The 20,720-nt window shown below is 49.6% G+C and overlaps 1 protein-coding gene across 50 annotated transcripts in view; it reads right to left on the reverse strand.

Annotated features, from left to right (window-relative positions):
* trol (terribly reduced optic lobes) overlaps nucleotides 1-20,720 on the reverse strand; it is a 960,590-nt gene that overhangs the window by 682,645 nt on the left and 257,225 nt on the right. The gene's annotated exons all lie outside the window — the stretch shown is intronic.

Here is a 20,720-nt window from a genome sequence, read left to right on the forward strand (position 1 = left end):
GGTTTACTGTATACCAAGGTACAGCAGGGCAGTAATACCCTGAAGGTTTACTGTATACCAAGGTACAGCAGGGCAGTAATACCCTGAAGGTTTACTGTATACCAAGGTACAGCAGGGCAGTAATACCCTGAAGGTTTACTGTATACCAAGGTACAGCAGGGCAGTAATACCCTGAAGGTTTACTGTATACCAAGGTACAGCAGGACGGTACCACCCTGAAAGTTTACTGTATACCAAGGTACATTCCAAGTACTTGCTTGAGGTGTTGAAGTGGTCGTAAGAGTTTACAAATTTTACTGATTCAATGCGGGCAGCAAAGATGTCTGTCTCTCTGTCTGTCTGTCTGTCTGTCTGTCTCTCTCTCTCTCTCTATCTATCTCAATTGTAATCGTGCACTCATAGCAATGAGTGAAGCAGTGCCTGTCAGTGGTCACTGCTGACACTCAGAGCAATGAGTGAAGCAGTGCTTGTCAGTGGTCACTGCTGACACTCAGAGCAATGAGTGAAGCAGTGCTTGTCAGTGGTCACTGCTGACACTCATAGCAATGAGTGAAGCAGTGCCTGTCAGTGGTCACTGCTGACACTCAGAGCAATGAGTGAAGCAGTGCTTGTCAGTGGTCACTGCTGACACTCAGAGCAATGAGTGAAGCAGTGCTTGTCAGTGGTCACTGCTGACACTCAGAGCAATGAGTGAAGCAGTGCTTGTCAGTGGTCACTGCTGACACTCAGAGCAATGAGTGAAGCAGTGCTTGTCAGTGGTCACTGCTGACACTCAGAGCAATGAGTGAAGCAGTGCTTGTCAGTGGTCACTGCTGACACTGCGTGATGGTAACTCAAACTGTTACCCTGGGAAACACCAGACGTGATGGGTTCCCCTACCATACACCATCCCATGTGATGGGTTCCCCTACCATACACCATCCCATGTGATGGGTTCCCCTACCATACACCATCCCATGTGATGGGTTCCCCTACCATACACCATCACATGTGATGGGTTCCCCTACCATACACCATCCCATGTGATGGGTTCCCCTACCATAAACCATCCCATGTGATGGGTTCCCCTACCATACACCATCACATGTGATGGGTTCCCCTACCATACACCCATCACATGTGATGGGTTCCACTACCATACACCATCACATGTGATGGGTTCCCCTACCATACACCATCCCATGTGATGGGTTCCCCTACCATACACCATCCCATGTGATGGGTTCCCCTACCATACACCATCACATGTGATGGGTTCCCCTACCATACACCATCCCATGTGATGGGTTCCCCTACCATAAACCATCCCATGTGATGGGTTCCCCTACCATACACCATCACATGTGATGGGTTCCCCTACCATACACCATCACACGTGATGGGTTCCCCTACCATAAACCATCCCATGTGATGGGTTCCCCTACCATACACCATCACATGTGATGGGTTCCCCTACCATACACCATCACATGTGATGGGTTCCCCTACCATACACCATCACATGTGATGGGTTCCCCTACCATACACCATCACATGTGATGGGTTCCCCTACCATAAACCATCCCATGTGATGGGTTCCCCAACCATAAACCATCCCATGTGATGGGTTCCCCTACCATACACCATCACATGTGATGGGTTCCCCTACCATACACCATCCCATGTGATGGGTTCCCCTACCATACACCATCCCATGTGATGGGTTCCCCTACCATAAACCATCCCATGTGATGGGTTCCCCTACCATACACCATCCCATGTGATGGGTTCCCCTACCATACACCATCCCATGTGATGGGTTCCCCTACCATACACCATCCCATGTGATGGGTTCCCCTACCATAAACCATCCCATGTGATGGGTTCCCCAACCATAAACCATCCCATGTGATGGGTTCCCCTACCATACACCATCCCATGTGATGGGTTCCCCTACCATACACCATCACATGTGATGGGTTCCCCTACCATAAACCATCCCATGTGATGGGTTCCCCAACCATACACCATCACATGTGATGGGTTCCCCTACCATACACCATCCCATGTGATGGGTTCCCCTACCATAAACCATCCCATGTGATGGGTTCCCCTACCATACACCATCCCATGTGATGGGTTCCCCTACCATACACCATCCCATGTGATGGGTTCCCCTACCATACACCATCCCATGTGATGGGTTCCCCTACCATAAACCATCCCATGTGATGGGTTCCCCAACCATAAACCATCCCATGTGATGGGTTCCCCTACCATACACCATCACATGTGATGGGTTCCCCTACCATACACCATCCCATGTGATGGGTTCCCCTACCATAAACCATCCCATGTGATGGGTTCCCCTACCATACACCATCACATGTGATGGGTTCCCCTACCATAAACCATCCCATGTGATGGGTTCCCCAACCATAAACCATCCCATGTGATGGGTTCCCCTACCATACACCATCACACGTGATGGGTTCCACTACCATACACCATCACATGTGATGGGTTCCCCTACCATAAACCATCCCATGTGATGGGTTCCCCAACCATAAACCATCCCATGTGATGGGTTCCCCTACCATACACCATCACATGTGATGGGTTCCCCTACCATACACCATCACATGTGATGGGTTCCCCTACCATACACCATCCCATGTGATGGGTTCCCCTACCATACACCATCACATGTGATGGGTTCCCCTACCATACACCATCACATGTGATGGGTTCCCCTACCATAAACCATCCCATGTGATGGGTTCCCCAACCATAAACCATCCCATGTGATGGGTTCCCCTACCATACACCATCACACGTGATGGGTTCCACTACCATACACCATCACATGTGATGGGTTCCCCTACCATAAACCATCCCATGTGATGGGTTCCCCAACCATAAACCATCCCATGTGATGGGTTCCCCTACCATACACCATCACATGTGATGGGTTCCCCTACCATACACCATCACATGTGATGGGTTCCCCTACCATAAACCATCCCATGTGATGGGTTCCCCTACCATACACCATCACATGTGATGGGTTCCCCTACCATACACCCATCACATGTGATGGGTTCCCCTACCATACACCATCACATGTGATGGGTTCCCCTACCATACACCATCACATGTGATGGGTTCCCCTACCATACACCCATCACATGTGATGGGTTCCCCTACCATACACCCATCACATGTGATGGGTTTCCTTACCATACACCATCACATGTGATGGGTTCCCCTACCATACACCCATCACACGTGATGGGTTCCCCTACCATACACCCATCACACGTGATGGGTTCCCTTACCATACACCATCACATGTGATGGGTTCCCCTACCATACACCATCACATGTGATGGGATCCCCTACCATACACCCATCACACGTGATGGGTTCCCCTACCATACACCATCACATGTGATGGGTTCCCCTACCATACACCCATCACATGTGATGGGTTCCCCTACCATACACCCATCACATGTGATGGGTTTCCTTACCATACACCATCACATGTGATGGGTTCCCCTACCATACACCATCCCATGTGATGGGTTCCCCTACCATACACCATCCCATGTGATGGGTTTCCCTACCATACACCATCCCATGTGATGGGTTCCCCTACCATACACCATCACATGTGATGGGTTCCCCTACCATACACCCATCACATGTGATGGGATCCCCTACCATACACCCATCACACGTGATGGGTTCCCCTACCATACACCATCACATGTGATGGGATCCCCTACCATACACCCATCACACGTGATGGGTTCCCCTACCATACACCATCACATGTGATGGGTTCCCCTACCATACACCCATCACATGTGATGGGTTCCCCTACCATACACCATCACATGTGATGGGTTCCCCTACCATACACCCATCACATGTGATGGGTTCCCCTACCATACACCATCCCATGTGATGGGTTCCCCTACCATACACCATCCCATGTGATGGGTTCCCCTACCATACACCCATCACATGTGATGGGTTCCCCTACCATACACCATCACATGTGATGGGTTCCCCTACCATACACCATCACATGTGATGGGTTCCCCTACCATTACACCATTATATGGATTAAGTTGCTCTGTAATACACCATCATACAGAATGGGTTTCACTGTTATACACCATCATACAGCATGGGTTTCATTGTAATACACCATGGAAATATAAACACAAATGCAGTATAATGTGATCCTTTATTGACAACGTTTCACCCACACAGTGGGCTTTTTCAAGTCACACACGGATCTACCTGGGGTTGGAAGGTACGAGAGTATTTATAGTCATGTTCAGAATGTTGAGGTCAGGTGGAGAATGCTGCATCTGATGATCTACCGGGTGGGGTTATAGAGTCTTGGGTAGCTTGGTAGGGGTATTGGACAAGTTGTAGATTTTCTGCAGTGTTCTATGTTCTTATGTGGGATAGCGATGAAGAAGTTTCTTGGCGGGTGGTTCAGCTATGTTATAGAAGCCATTGTTCTGGTTGAAATTGTTGGTTATAGAGATAAGCGATGATTCCAGGATTCTTCTGTATTGAGTGTTGTCTTCTGTGGCTATAAGTCTTGAGTTTCTGTAGTTAATTAAATGGTTGTGTGAATTGCGATGTTGTACACAGGCATTCCTTGTATCGTCAGTCCTGCTTGCATATTGGTGTTCTGAAATGCGTGTTTGGAGGTCTCTTGATGTTTCGCCCACATATAATTTGTTGCAGTCATTACAAGGGATTATGTATACCCCTGCAGAGGATGGAGGCTTGTCCTGTCTACTACTGGTGATGTCCTTGATGGTCGTGGTTGTGGAGGTAGATACTTGGAATGATGTTTTGGCCGTAATACACCATCATACAGCATGGGTTTCACTTATACACCATCATACAGCATGGGTTTCATTGTAATACACCATCATACAGCATGGGTTTCACTGTAATACACCATCATACAGCATGGGTTTCATTGTAATACACCATCATACAGCATGAGTTTCATTGTAATACACCATGGGTTTCACTGTAATACACCATCATACAGCATGGGTTTCATTGTAATACACCATCATACAGCATGGGTTTCATTGTAATACACCATCATACAGCATGGGTTTCACTGTAATAAACCATCATACAGCATGGGTTTCACTGTAATACACCATCATACAGCATGGGTTTCACTAATACATCATACAGCATGGGTTTCACTGTAATACATCATACAGCATGGGTTTCACTAATACATCATACAGCATGGGTTTCACTGTAATACATCATACAGCATGGGTTTCACTGTAATACATCATACAGCATGGGTTTCACTGTAATACATCATACAGCATGGGTTTCACTGTAATACATCATACAGCATGGGTTTCACTGTAATACATCATACAGCATGGGTTTCACTGTAATACATCATACAGCATGGGTTTCACTGTAATAAACCATCATACAGCATGGGTTTCACTGTAATACATCATACAGCATGGGTTTCACTAATACATCACACAGCATGGGTTTCACTGTAATACATCATACAGCATGGGTTTCACTGTAATAAACCATCATACAGCATGGGTTTCACTGTAATACATCATACAGCATGGGTTTCACTGTAATAAACCATCATACAGCATGGGTTTCACTGTAATACATCATACAGCATGGGTTTCACTGTAATAAACCATCATACAGCATGGGTTTCACTGTAATACATCATACAGCATTGGTTTCACTAATACATCATAATGTAATAAACCATCATACAGCATGGGTTTCACTAATACATCACACAGCATGGGTTTCACTGTAATACATCATACAGCATGGGTTTCACTAATACATCATACAGCATGGGTTTCACTGTAATACATCATACAGCATGGGTTTCACTGTAATACATCACACAGCATGGGTTTCACTGTAATACATCATACAGCATGGGTTTCACTGTAATGCATCATACAGCATGGGTTTCACTGTAATACATCATACAGCATGGGTTTCACTGTAATACATCATACAGGATGGGTTTCACTGTAATACATCATACAGCATGGGTTTCACTGTAATACATCATACAGCATGGGTTTCACTGTAATACATCATACAGCATGGGTTTCACTGTAATACATCATACAGCATGGGTTTCACTGTAATACATCATACAGCATGGGTTTCACTGTAATACATCATACAGCATGGGTTTCACTGTAATACACCTAGTCAAGCACGTCAAGAAATTAGAGAAAGTGCAAAGGTTTGCAACAAGACTAGTTCCAGAGCTACGGGGATTGTCCTACGAAGGAAGGTTGAGGGAAATCGGCCTGACGACAGTGGAGGACAGGAGGGTCAGGGGAGACATGATAACGACATATAAAATACTGCGCGGAATAGACAAGGTGGACAAAGACGGGATGTTCCAGAGATGGGACACAGACACAAGAGGTCACAATTGGAAGTTGAAGACTCAGATGAATCAAAGGGATGTTAGGAAGTATTTATTCAGTCATAGAGTAGTCAGGCCGTGGAATAGCCTAGAAAGTGACGTAGTGGAGGCGAGAACCATACATAGTTTTAAGGCGAGGTATGATAAAGCTCATGGAGCAGGGAGAGAGAGGACCTAGTAGCAATCAGCGAAGAGGCGGGGCCAGGAGCTGTGACTCGACCCCTGCAACCACAAATAGGTGAGTACAAATAGGTGAGTACAGCATGGGTTTCACTGTAATACATCATGAGTTTCACTGTAATACAGCACGGGTTTCTTACATTAGGTAATGAAATGTGTGAGGATGAGATGAGAGAGTTGAGTGGAGGAATGTGGTTCTGATGAAGCACTGGGACGGTGCGCCAGCAGCAGCCTAGTGACTGCCTGCCTGCATTATCAACAATACTCTCTACCTTAATAGTCATTTCCTCTGTCAAGGTTTTACGAGCAGGTAACTGAAAGTAGTCTGTACTTTCTCTTTTTTGACAGTTCAATAGTTTGAGTAATGAAGATATACTTTCAGCAGGTAAATAATTTCAGTGAGAGCAAGGCAGAGAAATTTCATATCTCAGTATAACGGTTATTACATATAATTGCTCAACGATTATTAATATTAACAAATACAAATTTATTAACATCCTTTTCGTCGATAACTAAACTATTTTAAATACCGGTATACCTTTAAACACTTGCAACACACTAGTTAATTACAGCCACAATAACTTGGTTTGAATAATTCAGAAATCGAAATCTCGACTGATATTTCCACTTCAAACTGCGGGTTATTTGTAAAACTTCGACACAAGATAACTATACTACGGTTGGTAATAAACACACTGCTGCCGGCTAATGTTGGAAAATGTAACTAGTGAATATAAGACAGAAGTGTGTTAGGCCCAGCGTGAGTGGCTCCAAGGTCTCGTAACCTACCAAGCAGCTACAAGTCCTTAAAACAATACACAACTTGGTATCGTTTACCAAACATCAATAAACAAGGATGACGCATTCCACTTGCAATCACAACGTCCTTGTAGCTACAAGTCCTTAAAACAATGCACAACTTGGTATCGTTTACCAAACATCAATATACAAGGGTGACTCATTCCACCTGCAATCACAAATTCCAGGGTTAAGGCTTCCAGGAATGCAGCAACGTTTGGACAAATGTTTTACAGCTTTGCCGACCATGCTACCTAGCAGTAACATCCAGGAAAGTCACAGAACTGCCAAAGATTAAAAAAACTCCAGAACTGATGGAAGTATGCAAGTAGTGAGCAAAAATTAAATGTATAATTCTTTCTATTAAAATGGCGTTTTAACAAAACGACATTGTAAACAAGTCTTCAAAATAAATATGGGTAATCATCAAACCCTACAACCATACACACTAGCATTCCAAGATATGTAGTCTGAACACAAGACATGTAGTCTGAACACAGTCATACACCACTAGCATTCCAAGACATGTAGTCTGAACACAGTCATACAACACTAGCATTCCAAGACATGTAGTCTGAACACAGTCATACAACACTAGCATTCCAAGACATGTAGTCTGAACACAGTCATACAACACTAGCATTCCAAGACATGTAGTCTGAACACAGTCATACAACACTAGTATTCCAAGATATGTAGTCTGAACAAGTCATACAACACTAGCATTCCAAGACATGTAGTCTGAACACAGTCATACAACACTAGTATTCCAAGATATGTAGTCTGAACAAGTCATACAACACTAGCATTCCAAGAAATGTAGTCTCAGTATTTTAGTAATTCTATTAAAGGGCTCACCATCCTCCTCTGGTACTGATATCCAAAGGTTCTACCAAGCTGCCATTTTATCTGGCTCAACTAAAGATTTTCGTCAAACTCGGATCAACTCTCACTGAAACTAGTAGTATTCACAATAATGAAAGGAAACAAAAACAAAGTTCAATTAGAGCGTTTGGACTGGATTTAGATAATGCATACGTGAGCACGCTAATATGATTACTAAATAACTAGGTGGATGCTTCCTCAACAAACTGTGAGCAGGCACTCCATCATGACCAAGGTGACGAGCTAGGCTTGCTCACACCTCTCCAACCATCACAAGGCTTGCTCACACCTCTCCAACCACCACAAGGCTTGCTCACACCTCTCCAACCAACACAAGGTTTGCTCACACGTCTCAAACCATCACAAGGCTTGCTCACACCTCTCCAACCATCACAAGGCTTGCTCACACCTCTCCAACCATCACAAGGCTTGCTCGCACCTCTCCAACCGTGATCACAAATAAACATACAAGTGGAGACATACACAAGCCACCATATACACATGTATGTGCATGTGGAAACGAACACACACACAAGCGTGCACATATGTACATGCATGTGCAGACACGCATAAGGACATACATGTACGTGACTAAGCATCACGACTACATTCGCTGGTCATAACCACCTTGACGTCATATATATTTCTGGAAATATTTTAGCCACCAAGGTGTATGTGAGGGAATTTTCACTGAAAATCTTGTATCTCCGACGACATTGTGGCAACTTGGCCAAGAAACAGAGGCAGACTTGTACCACTGACCACAAAATTCCACGCAAACACTAAACACACATTTGCTAGTCACAATTAACCCAAAAACTGGAAATGATCCGTCCTATACTATTATTAAGGCAAGATATGATAATGGTCCGTCTTGGACTATTAATAAAATAGACCTATGATAATGCTTCAGGACAGACGGGAAAGTTAGTTTAGTTTGTACTATAGTGGTATCCATTGAAGAGTCAGATTATCTGCAACCCGTTATAAATATGTCATCTAGTAGACTGCAGGAAATAATATGATGCTCAAAGGAGAGAGATCAAAGCTATCCAACGCTATACAAAAATTTAAGAAATAGAAAACAGATGAGAGTATAACAAAGTCAGCCTGCCTGCCTGCCTGCCTGCCTGCCTGCCTGCCTGCCTGCCTGCCTGCCTGCCTGCCTGCCTGCCTGCCTGCCTGCCTGCCTGCCTGCCTGCCTGCCTGGATGGCTGGCTGCCTGCCTGCCTGCCTGCCACCTGGCTGCCTGCCTGCCTGGCTGCCTGCCTGCCTGCCTGCCTGCCTGGATGGCTGGCTGCCTGCCTGCCTGGATGGCTGGCTGCCTGGCTGCCTGCCACCTGGCTGCCTGCCTGCCTGGCTGCCTGCCTGCCTGCCTGCCTGACTGCCTGCCTGGATGGCTGGCTGCCTGCCTGCCTGCCTGCCTGCCTGCCTGCCTGCCTGCCTGCCTGACTGCCTGCCTGGATGGCTGGCTGCCTGCCTGCCTGCCTGCCTGCCTGCCTGCCTGGATGGCTGGCTGCCTGGCTGCCTGCCACCTGGCTGCCTGCCTGCCTGGCTGCCTGCCTGCCTGCCTGCCTGCCTGACTGCCTGCCTGGATGGCTGGCTGCCTGCCTGCCTGGCTGCCTGCCACTTGGCTGCCTGCCTGCCTGTAACGACCACCTCCCTTCAACGATTCCTGTAACGACCACCTCCCTTCAACGATTCCTGTAACGACCACCTCCCTTCAACTCTTCCTGTAACGACCCCTCCTTTCAACGCTTCCTGTAACGACCCCTTCACCTCATACTTCTCAATCCAGCGATATACATCCTTTTGATTGTCCTGTTCTAGTCTATCCTCTCTAAATACTCAACCCACTTCAGCAACCACTCCTTAACCCCTCTGAATCATACCTTTGGTAACATCTAATCTCCAAGATGTGAATTCTCTCCATAATATTGACACAATACACTCCCCTCACACACCACATGTCCCAATGTCTCCAACCTCCTCCTTCTCCTCTTCCTCCTCCTCCTCATTACTATACAAATTTATTGCTGTAAGCATTTCCTCATATTCTCAGAGAAGCAATAAACCCGTAAGGGTCATACATTTTGAGTAAAGGGAGATAATCGTGAATGATTCTAGGAAAGCGTGATTGGGTAGCTCCAATACCTTGGATTGTGTGTGAAGGTGTGAAGCTTCAAGATGAGGTTTATAAAACTCACCTATAAAAAAACGGCGTTGCGACAGTATGCCGGGCGTGAGGGTGGAGAGCAGGAGGGCGGCGCCGCCCACCCACACCCACACAGCCTGCATCTTACACACTCGTTATGTATCACTACAACCACACGATAAATACAACCTTTGCTGCCACTAGTTGTGATCGCACCCGCGTGCACACAGTTTCTGTTCTCTGCTTGCTGAATGCCCGGTCCTCTGCTCCTCTAATACCCACCCTCCACCCCCACGCCCTCAACCACTCTCCTGGCCTCCACACCCACGCCCACACGCCTCTCCACTTCCCCTTCTTGCCCACTCGTGTAGTCCTTCACACTCCCACTCTCAGAACTCAACTTTCCTTATTACTCACACATTGGTATGTGCTGCATCACTTATAGTGATAAGCCACGTGCACCTGGCAGCCGCTATTAGTAAGTGCACTGGCAGCCGTTATAATACGTACTGGCAGCTGCCTATAGCACGCGTTACTGGCAGCCGCTATAGCACGTGTACCACCAAGCAGCCATAGCACGGTACCTGGCAGCCAGGCTACAGTAAGTATACTGGCAGCCTGCTATAGACGGTACCTGTGGCAGCCTGCCTATAGCAAGTGTACCTGGCAGCTGCTCATAGTATAGTAACCGGGCAGCCGCCATAATACATCACCGGCAGCTGCTATAGTAGTGGGTACCGGAGCCTGCTATAGTACGTGTACCGGCAAGCCTGCCATAGCAGGTAACTTGAGCCAGCTCATAGTACGTGCATTCCGGGCAGCCTGCTACAGTAGGTACCGGCAGCCGCTATAGTACGTACCTGGCAGCCGCTATATCATACGTGTACCGGCAGCCTGCCTATAGTAAGTGTATACAGGCACCTGCTATAGCATTGCGCACCTGGCAGCCTGCTATAGTAAGTGTACCTGGCAGCCTACTATAGCAGCCTGTGCACCGGCAGCCTGCTATAATACGTGTACCTGGCAGCCAAGCCATAGCAAGTGCACCGCTGGCAGCCTGCCTATAGTGAGTGTACCTGGCAGCCGCTATAACACGTGCACCTGGCAGCCTGCCTATAGGTGAAGTGCAACCGGCAGCCGCTACAACACGCGCAATTCGGCAGCCTGCCTATAGCACGTGCACCTGACAGCCTGCCTATAGCAAGTGCATTACAGCCTGCTATAGTACGTGTACCGGCAGCCGCTATAGCACGTGCACCTGGGCAGTGCCATAGCAAGTGCACTGGCAGTCAGCTTATAGCAAGTGCAATTACCAGGCCAGCCATAGCAGCAGTACCGGCAGCCGCTATAACACGTACCGGCAGCCGCCTATAGCAGCGGTACCGGCAGCCGCTATAATACGTGCACCTGGCAGCCGCCTATAGCAAGGTACCGGCAGCCGCTATAACACGCGCAACCGGGCAGCCGCCATAGCAGCACCCAACCGGCAGCCGCTATAATACGTGTACCTGGCAGTCCGCCTATAGTAGCGTACCGGCAGCCGCTATAATACGTGTACCTGGCAGCCGCTTATAGTAAGCGCACTGGCAGCCGCCATAATACGTTGCACTGGCAGCCTGCTATAGCAAGTGCACCTGGCAGCCTGCCTATAACACGTACTGGCTATCCTGCCTATAATACGTACCTGGCAGCCTGCCTATAGCAAGTGGCACCGTCAGCCGCCATAACAGCCGCGTACTGGCACCTGCCATAATACGTGTACTGGCAGCCGATATAGCAAGGCGTACCGGCAGCCGCTATAAGACGCGTACCGGCAGCCTGCTATAGCGAAAGTACCTGGCAGCTGCCTATAACAGCTGCGTACCTGGCACCCGCCATAGTAAGTGTACCTGGGCAGCCTGCTATAATCACGTGTACCTGGCAGCCGCTATAATACGTGGCATTAAGGCAGCTGCTATAGTAAGGCGTACCTGGCAGCCTGCTATAACAGCTGGTACCTGGCAGCCTGCTATAGTAAGTGCATCACCTGGCAGCTGCTATAATACGTACCTGGCAGCCGCCTATAGTAAGCGTACCTGGCAGCCGCCTATAATACGTATACCGGCAGCCTGCTATAATACGTACCTGGCAGCCTGCTATAATACGTACCTGGGCAGCCTGCCTATGCAGCAAGCGCACCGGGCAGCCGCCATAATACGTACCGGCAGCCTGCCTACAGCAAGTGCACCTGGCAGCCAGCTTATAATATTGCGTACCGGCAGCCGCCATAACAAGCTACGTGTACCGGGCAGCCGCTATAATACGTACTGGCAGCTGGCAGGCCATAGCAGCGTACCTGGCAGCCGCTATAATACGTACCGGCAGGGGCTGCTATGAAAGGAAGTGTACTTGGCAGCTGGCTATAATACGGTGTACTGGCACCCGCTAGTAGACACGGTACCGGCAGCTGCCATAATAACATGGCAACTTGGCAGCCTGCTATAATAACGTGTACCTGGGCAGCCTGCTATAGTACGTGTACTGGCAGCTGCTATAATACGTGTCCCTTGCAGCGCCGCTAGTAGCAAGGGTGCACCTGGCAGCCGCTATAATACGTGTACCTGGCAGCCGCTTATAGTACGTGTACCGGCGGCCTGCTATAATACGTACCACCAGCCGCTATAATACGGTAGCATCCGGCAGCCGCTATAACACGGTACCTGGCAGCCTGCCTATAGTAAGCGTACCGGCAGCCGGCAATAGCGCGTACCTGGGCAGCCTGCCATAACAATTACGTACCTGGCACCCGCTATAGCAAGGTGTACCGGCAGCTGATAGCAGCAGTACCGGCAGCCGCTATAATACGTGTACCTGGCAGCCTGCTATAGTATGGTACCTGGCAGCCTGCTATATACGCACCTGGCAGCCTGCCTATAATACGTGTACCGGCAGCCTGCTATAGCAAGTGGTATCTGGCAGCTTCGCCATAGCATTGCGTACTGACAGTCCAGCCATAGTACGTGTACCGGCAGCCGTGCATAGCAAGGGTACCTGGGCAGCCGTTGGTTATAACACGTGCACCGGGCAGCCGCTATAAGCACGCGGTACCGGCCCGGCAGCCTGCTATAATACGTACCTGGCAGCCGCTTATAGCACGTGTACCGACAGCCGCTATAGCACGCGTACCGGACAGCCGCTATATGCACGTACCTGAAAGCCGCGAGGCAGTGGTACCTGGCAGCCGCTATAGTACGCGTACCGACAGCCGCTATAGCATCGGTACCTGGCAGCCTGCCTATAGCAGCGCGTACCGGGCAGCCTGCTATAACACCGTGCACTGGCAGCCTGCTATAATGCACCGGGTACAGGCCATGCCATAGCACGTGCACCTGGCAGCCGCCACAGGCACGCGCACCTGGCGGAGCCGCTAACAAGCCGTAACTGGCACCGGGCCAGCTATAACTGAGCAGGTACTGGGCAGCCGCTACAGCACGTGTACCGGCAGCCTGCTATAACACGTGTACCTGGCAGCCTGCTATAGTACGTGTACCTGGCAGCTGCCTATAGTACGTGTACTCCGACAGCCGGTATAGGTACTGCGTACCGACAGCCGCTATAGCACGTGGACCTGGCAGCCGCCATAATAACACAAAGTACCTGGCAGCCTGCTATAGGCAAGTGCGTACTGGCCAGCCTGCTATACGTACCTGGCAGCCGCTTATAGTAAGCGCACTTGGCAGCCGCTATAATCACGTACCGGCAGCCGCTATAGCACGTGTACTGACAGCCGCTACAGCAAGCGTATTGGCAGCCGCTATAGCACGTGTACTGGCAGCCGCTATAGTACGTGTACCTGGCAGTGCCATTAGATACGTATACCGGCATGGCCGTATTATAGCATCGTAGCACCGGCAGCCGCCTATAGTAAGTAGCAATCCGGGCAGCCGCTAGAGCACGGTACATTGGCAGCCGCGATAGTAAGTAGTACCGGCAGCCGCCTAGTGGAAGTACCTGGGCCAGCCTACAGCAAGCGCATCCGCAGCCGCCATAATACGCACCGGGCAGCCTGCCATAGCACGTGTAACCGACAGCTGCCATAGCAAGCGTATTGGCAGCCGCTATAGTATCGTGTACCTGGCAGCCTGCCTAGCACGTGCACCGGCTATGCCTTACAGCACGGGTACCTGGCAGCGGCCTATAGCACGTACACCTGGCAGCCACTAGCAAGTAAGTACCGGCAGCCGCTATAGTACGTGCATTGGCAGGCCGCGATAGTGGAGGTAACCAAGGCAGCCTGCCTATAGGGTAAGCGCAACTCGGCAGCCATACTAGAGGGTGGCACTGTACCGGGCCAGCAGTGCCAGCGGTACTGGGCAGCCGCTATAGCACGCAACCGGCAGCCGCCGATAGTAAGCGTACCTGGCAGCTGCCTATAGCATGCGCGCACCTGACAGCCGCCAGTAGCACGTACCTGGCAGATGCCTATAGCACGTGTACTGGCAGATGCCAGTAAGTAAGTACCGGTTACCGGGCAGCAGCCAATGCGCATACCACAGCCGCAATAGTAGGCACCGGGCAGCCGCTAGTAAGCACCGGCAATTGGCCAGCCGATAGTAATTGCACTGGCCAAGCTGCCTAGTAAGTAAGCAACCTGGCATAAACCACCATAGTAGCACTACCAGCCGCCTATAGCACGTGTACTGGACAGCCGCCATAGTAGCGGTGCTGGCAGCCTGCTATAGTGGAAGTGTACTGGCAGCCTGCTATAGCAGTGGTACCTTCGGGCAGCCTGCTTATAGCATGTGTACCTGGCAGCTGCCTACAGCAATTGCACCGGCAGCTGCCTATAGCAAGTGCAACTCAGCAGGCCGCAGAACACGGTACCAAGGCAGCCGCCTATAGCACGTGCACCTGGCAGCCTGCTTTAGTAGCGGTACCAAGGCAGCCTGCCTATAGCAAGTGTACCTACAGCCTGCTATAGCCATCGTGCACCGCAGCCGCCATAGTAAGTGTGGACTTGGCAGCCGCTATAGCACGTAGTAACCGGCAGCCGCCTAGTAGCAAGTACCGCAGCCGCCTATAGTACAGGTACCGCGTCCGCTATAATACGTGGCACCTGGGCAGCCTGCTATAGTAGTGCACTGGCACCCTGGCTATAGTACGGTACCGGCAGCCGCTATAGTATGGTACCTGGGCAGCCGCCATAGTACGCCGTGCACTGGCAGCTGCTATAACACGGTACCTGGCAGCCTGCATAGTGGAGCAACTGGTACCAGCTGCCAGGCAGTGAGGCGGCAACCGGGCAGCCTGCTACAATACGTGTACCGGCAGCCACAGTAGGCGTACCGGGCAGCCGCTATAATACGTGCATCAAGGCAGCCTGCCATATATTGATGCACCTGACAGCCGCTATAGCAAGCGCAGTTACAGCCGCCTATAGTACGTGCACCTGGCAGCCGCTATAGCACGTGTAACCGGCAGTTGCCATAGGTGAAGCGTACCAAGGGCAGCCGCTGGCATAGTAGCACCGGCAGCCGCTATAATACGTGCACCTGGCAGCCTGCCTATAGCAGCGGTAGGTACCTGGCAGCCGCTATAATACGTACCGGCAGCCGCCTATAGTAGCGCAGTACCGGGCAGCCGCCTATAACACGCACCTGGCAGCCGCTACAGTAGCGCACTGGCAGCCTGCCTATAATACGTACTGGGCAGCCGCCATAGTAAGCGTACCTGGCAGCTGCCTATAACAGCCGCGTACTGGCAGCTGCCATAGCAAAGTGCACCTGGCAGCCGCTTATAACATACAATGGGCACCTCGCCATAATACGTGTACCTGGCAGCCTGCCTATAGCAAGCGTACCGTCAGCCTGCTATAATACGAGTACTGGCACCCTGCCATAATAACACGTACCTGGCAGCCTTGATATAGCAAGTGCACCGGGCAGCCGCTATAATACGTGTACCTGGCAGCCTGCCTATAGCAGCGCACCTGGCAGCCTGCCTATAACACGTGCACCAAGGGCAGCCTGCTATAACACGTCGCACCGAGCAGCCTGCCTATAACACGTGTACCGGCAGTCCGCTATAGAGGGTACCTGGCAGCCGCCTATAATACGTGTACCTGGCAGCTTGCCTATAGCAGCGTACCGGGCAGCCTACCATAACACGCATCCGGCACCTGCTATACGTACCGGCAGCCGCCTATAAGACGCGCACCTGGCAGCCTGCCATAACACGGTACCGGCAGCCGCCTATAGTACGCACTGGCAGCTGCTATAACACGTAGTCCCTTACAGCCTGCTATAGCAAGGCGTACTGGCAGCCTGCTAACAACGCACGTGGTAACAGCCGCTATAGCACGTGTACTGGCGGCCGCTATAATACGTACCTGGCAGCCGCTATAACAGCGTACCTGGCAGCCTATAATACGCAGCACTGGCAGCCTGCTATAGTAAGTGTACCTGGCAGCCGTGCAACAGCAAGTGTACTGGCAGCTGCCATAATATGCCAGGCCGTACTGGCACCCGCTATAGCAAGCGTACCTGGCAGCCGCTATAGCAAGCGTACCTGGGCAGCCGCTATAATACGTGTACCCTGGCAGCCTGCTATAGTGGAAAGGTAACCGGGCAGCCGCTATAGCACGGTACCGGCAGCCTGCCATAACACGTACCTGGCAGCCTGCCTATAGTAAGTGTACTGGCAGCCTGCTATAGTACGTGTACTGACAGCCTGCTATAGTACGAGGTACCTGGCAGCTACTATAGCAAGGGCACCTGGCAGCCTGTTTATAACATGAGGCACCGGCAGCCGCTATAGCACGTGCACCTGGCAGCCGCATAACACGTGTACTGGCAGCCGCTATAGCACGTGCACCTGACAGCCGCTTATAGCACGCGTACCTGACAGCCTGCCATAGTACGTGTACCGAAAGTCACATAGTATGGTATCCAGGGCAGCCGCATATAGCACGCGTACCTGACAGCCTGCTTATATGTACGTACTGGCAGCTGCTATAGTACGTGTACTGACAGCTGCTATAGTACGTGTACTGGCAGCTGCTATAGTACGTGTACTGGCAGCTGCTATAGCAAGTGTACTGGCAGCTGCTATAGTACGTGTACTGGCAGCTGCTATAGTACGTGTACTGGCAGCTGCTATAGTAAGTGTACTGGCAGCTGCTATAGTACGTGTACTGGCAGCTGCTATAGTACGTGTACTGGCAGCTGCTATAGTACGTGTACTGGCAGCTGCTATAGTAAGTGTACTGGCAGCTGCTATAGTACGTGTACTGGCAGCTGCTATAGTGAGTGTATTGGCAGTTGATATAAGGAGTGTACTGGCAGCTGCTATAGTAAGTGTACTGGCAGCTGCTATAGTAAGTGTACTGGCAGCTGCTATAGTACGTGTACTGGCAGCTGCTATAGTAAGTGTACTGGCAGCTGCTATAGTAAGTGTACTGGCAGCTGCTATAGTAAGTGTACTGGCAGCTGCTATAGTGAGTGTACTGGCAGCTGATACAGTGAGTGTACTGGCAGCTGCTATAGTAAGTGTACTGGCAGATATAGTGAGTGAACTGGCAAATGATATAGCGAGTGTACTGGCAGCTGATAGTGAGTGTACTGGCAGCTGATAGTGATAGTGAGTGTACTAGAAGCTGATAGTGAGTACTGGCAGCTGATAGTGATAGTGAGTGTACTAGCAGCTGATAGTGAGTGTACTGGCAGCTGATAGTGATAGTGAGTGTACTAGCAGTTGATAGTGAGTGTACTGGCAGCTGATAGTGATAGTGAGTGTACTAGCAGTTGATAGTGAGTGTACTGGCAGCTGGTAGTGATAGTGAGTGTACTGGCAGCTGATAGTGAGTGTACTGGCAGCTGGTAGTGATAGTGAGTGTACTGGCAGCTGGTAGTGATAGTGAGTGTACTAGCAGTTGATAGTGAGTGTACTGGCAGCTGGTAGTGATAGTGAGTGTACTGGCAGCTGATAGTGAGTGTACTGGCAGATGTTATACATGGAGTTTACCCCCGGAACTCTCCCCAGGTAAACTCCAGGAGAGAGTTCCGGGGGTCAATGCCCCCGCGGCCCGGTCTGTGACCAGGTCTCTTGGTGGATCAGAGCCTGATCAACCAGGCTGTTACTGCTGGCTGCACGCAAACCAACGTACGAGCCACAGCCCGGCTGGTCAGGAACCAACTTTAGGTGCTTGTCCAGTGCCAGCTTGAAGACTGCCAGGGGTCTGTTGGTAATCCTCCTTATGTATGCTGGGAGGCAGTTGAAAAGTCTCGGGCCCCTGACACTTATTGTATGGTCTCTTAACGTGCTAGTGACACCCCTGCTTTTCATTGGGGGGATGTTGCATCGTCTGCCGAGTCTTTTGCTTTCTTTGTGAGTGATTTTCGTGTGCAAGTTCGGTACTAGTCCCTCTAGGATTTTCCAGGTGTATATAATCATGCATCTCTCCCGCCTGCGTTCCAGGGAGTACAGGTTCACGAACTTCAAGCGCTCCCAGTAATTGAGGTGTTTTATCTCCGTTATGCGCGCCGTGAAGGTTCTCTGTACATTTTCTAGGTCAGCAATTTCACATGCCTTGAAAGGTGCTGTTAGTGTGGACAATATTCCAGCCTAGATAGAACAAGTGACCTGAAGAGTGTCATCATGGGCTTGGCATCCCTAGTTGTGTAGTGAGTGTATTGGCAGATGATATAGTAAGTGCACTAGCAGATGATAGTGTACTGGCAGCTGATATAGTGAGTGTACTGGCAGCTGATATAGTGAGTGTACTGGCAGTTGATATAGTGAGTGTACTGGCAGCTGATATAGTGAGTATACTGGCAGCTGATATAGTGAGTGTACTGGCAGCTGATATAGTGAGTGTACTGGCAGCTAATATAGTGAGTGTACTGGCAGCTGATATAGTGAATGTACTGGCAGTTGATATAGTGAGTGTACTGGCAGCTGATATAGTGAGTGTACTGGAAGTTGATATAGTGAGTGTACTGGCAGCTGATATAGTGAGTGTACTGGCAGTTGATATAGTGAGTGTACTGGCAGTTGATATAGTGAGTGTACTGGCAGTTGATATAGTGAGTGTACTGGCAGTTGATATAGTGAGTGTACTGGCAGCTGATATAGTGAGTGTACTGGCAGTTGATATAGTGAGTGTACTGGCAGCTGATATAGTGAGTGTACTGGCAGCTGATATAGTGAGTGTACTGGCAGCTAATATAGTGAGTGTACTGGCAGCTGATATAGTGAGTGTACTGGCAGCTGATATAGTGAGTGTACTGGCAGCTGATATAGTGAGTGTACTGGCAGCTGATATAGTGAGTGTACTGGCAGCTGATATAGTGAGTGTACTGGCAGCTGATATAGTGAGTGTACTGGCAGCTGATATAGTGAGTGTACTGGCAGCTGATATAGTGAGTGTACTGGCAGCTGATATAGTGAGTGTACTGGCAGCTGATATAGTGAGTGTACTGGCAGCTGATATAGTGAGTGTACTGGCAGTTGATATAGTGAGTGTACTGGCAGTTGATATAGTGAGTGTACTGGCAGTTGATATAGTGAGTGTACTGGCAGTTGATATAGTGAGTGTACTGGCAGCTGCTTTAGTGAGTGTACTGGCAGTTGATATAGTGAATGTACTGGCAGCTGCTTTAGTGAGTGTACTGGCAGTTGATATAGTGAGTGTACTGGCAGCTGATATAGTGAGTGTAATGTCAGCTGATATAGTAAGTACTGGCAGCTGATATAGTGAGTACTGGCAGCTGATATAGTGAGTACTGGCAGCTGATATAGTGAGTACTGGCAGCTGATATAGTGAGTACTGGCAGCTGATATAGTGAGTACTGGCAGCTGATATAGTGAGTACTGGCAGCTGATATAGTGAGTACTGGCAGCTGATATAGTGAGTACTGGCAGCTGATATAGTGAGTACTGGCAGCTGATATAGTGAGTACTGGCATCTATTGTAATGTGTGTACTGATAGCCATTATAGTGCGTTTACTGGCATTTATTCCAATGCGTGATACGTACTATGACAGTTGCCAGTACACGTACTATAACAACAGCCAGTACACGTACTATAACAACAGCCAGTACACGTACTATAACAACAGCAAGTACACGTACTATAACAACAGCCAGTACACGTACTATAATAACGGCCAGTACACGTACTATAACAACAGCCAGTACACGTATTATAATAACAGCCAGTACACGTACTATAACAACAGCCAGTA

The sequence above is a fragment of the Cherax quadricarinatus genome, chromosome 7 (assembly GCF_038502225.1).
Source record: "Cherax quadricarinatus isolate ZL_2023a chromosome 7, ASM3850222v1, whole genome shotgun sequence".
NCBI lineage: Eukaryota > Metazoa > Arthropoda > Malacostraca > Decapoda > Parastacidae > Cherax > Cherax quadricarinatus.